Raw genomic sequence first — 2334 nt, forward strand, 5'->3', positions numbered from 1 at the left:
GTAGTTTGTACTTGGCATGTTTTGGAGATTGAAATGACGAAGGCATTTTGTTCTGCTATCCAAACACTTTATCCTTTGTTACCCCTTTGAGCCTCGGTTATTTTCTTGCATACCCCTCTTTCGGAATCAATAATAAAACTCGTAAGCTCGAGCGGGGATAGAAAGTGGAGAAACAAGAGAAAAACAGTGAAAAAGGAAAAAGAAAAGAAAAAAAAAGAAGAGAAAAGAAGAGAAAAGGAAAAAGAAAGGGAAAAGAAGGAAAAAAAACAAAGAAAAAAGAATAGAGAATAAAAACAGAAAAAAAAAGAAGAGAAAAGCAAAAGAAAAGAAAAGAAAAGAAAAGGAAAAGAAAAGTGGAAGAAAAGGAAAGATCGCAACAACGAACGTAGTTTTATGTCCTGAACTGCGTTCGACTTGATCCCGAAAGGGTACGTAGGCAGCCTCTCTCTGAGGTTCAGTCACACCGAAATAAAAGTCCCAAAAGTCCCCAAAAAGGAAACTGGGGCGGAAGTTGTGATTGTTGTGGGAGATTTGATCCCGAAAGTTGTAATTTTGAACCCATGATGAAATTGTTTTGAGCCTTTAATACCCTTTCTTTCTAACACTATCCAAAAGCCCACATTACGGTCCAAAGGAAGACCTTCTGATCAATCTTCGAGAGATGCCAAGTCAAGCGAGCAGAGGTGAATCATATCAGGGGCAACACTCTGGTCCAAACGAAGGAAATTAAAAAATGAGAGAGCCTTATCAATGAAAACCCTCACGGGTACCGCAAGGCGACGAAAGCTGAGAGAAATCAAAAATGAGAGAGTCTTATTGGTGAAAACCTTCACGGGCACCATAAGGCGATGGTGAGTTGAGAAAAAGACCAAAATGAGAGAGGCTTGATGGTGAAAACCCTTCGGGCACTACAAGTCGAATAAGGATTGTGAATCAGATCGGGCAAGCGGAGTATTGAAGCCCAGTTTCACGGCGAAAAGGTACAACAAGAGCTGAACATCAGATTTGCTAAACAGAACAGGCCGCAGGTGCATGTCATGGTCATTAGAGTTAGTATCCACATCCGATAGGTTTCTACTTTGTAGTTTTTCTTGTTAGGAATCATCTCTTTCCATTGTCCTCTACTCTGTTCCTTTTGTCTTGTTTACTTCCTCTTCCCAAGTCAATTCGGTCATAACAAGTGAGAAATGATTTCAAAATTTGCTACCAGCTTTCCAATTGCACAAAACGGGATCTGGCTAGTACATCAAAGTGTCATAAGTCAAGAAAGAACAACAAGTGCACTGAGTTGGTAACAATCAACATGCTTTGGGATTCGTGCAAAATACAAAGGCTTGGTACATATCAATTCATGAACAATGCAACAGATGGAGGGTGTTAGGTGAGTGGACCAAAGGCATTTTCTGTGGCAAGATTGACAAAAGTTGGTTAACCAGTGACAAGCAAGGTCTTCCAAGCGGAAAGCAAAGTTATCATGGCAAGTGAAGGAGCATTAGACCTCAAGGCCAAGGCCAGTGGTTTAAGTCAAGAAAGAAAAACATACGCATTGAGTGGGCGGCAATTGACGTGCTTTGGGATTCATGTGAAATGCAAAGGTTGTGTAAATGTCAGTTCATGAGCAATGCAACAGATAAAGGGTATTGGGTCTGAACGAGAAGAGGTATTTTCTGATTAAAGGTCTACAAAGGAAATTGTTAGTCCAGGAACAAGCAGGGTCTTCGAATGGAAATTAGTTATCATGACAAGTGAAGGAGCAATAGACCCTAGGGCCAAGGTCAACGATTAAGTCAAGAAAGGACATCATATACACCGAGTGGGGGGCAATAGACGTGCTTTGGGGTTCATATGAGACACAAAGGTTGGGGAGGCACCAGTTCATGCAACGCAACAAATAGAAGATATTGGGTCCGAACGGAGAAAATGAATTTTATGTGACGGGGACGACAGAGAAAAGGGTTAGTCCATAAACAAGCAAGGTCCTCGAGTGGAAGTCAGTCATCATGGGAAGCGAAGGAGCAATCGCTCTCAAAGTCAAGGCCACAAACCAACCACCACATTTTAAACTGACACGATTTTTCTTTGACTGAAACAGGGGCAGGAAATTTCGTGTGTTTCGGAGGAACTCTCCGTAGGGGAAAGAGCAAGCACCAAAACAGGTTTGACCGTAAACTCTCAGGACCCTCCTGGAAAATGGGATCCAGTTTTTTTTAGACAATCATGAGTAGCATAATTTAGCATAAAGATACCTCAAGGAATATAAGTGGTTTCAAAGTCGCATGTTTGAAGTAGGATCCAATTAGGAGTTCTCAGGACCCTCCTGGAAAATGGATCCAG

Source organism: Nicotiana attenuata, unplaced genomic scaffold (genome assembly GCF_001879085.1).
Source record: "Nicotiana attenuata strain UT unplaced genomic scaffold, NIATTr2, whole genome shotgun sequence".
Lineage (NCBI taxonomy): Eukaryota > Viridiplantae > Streptophyta > Magnoliopsida > Solanales > Solanaceae > Nicotiana > Nicotiana attenuata.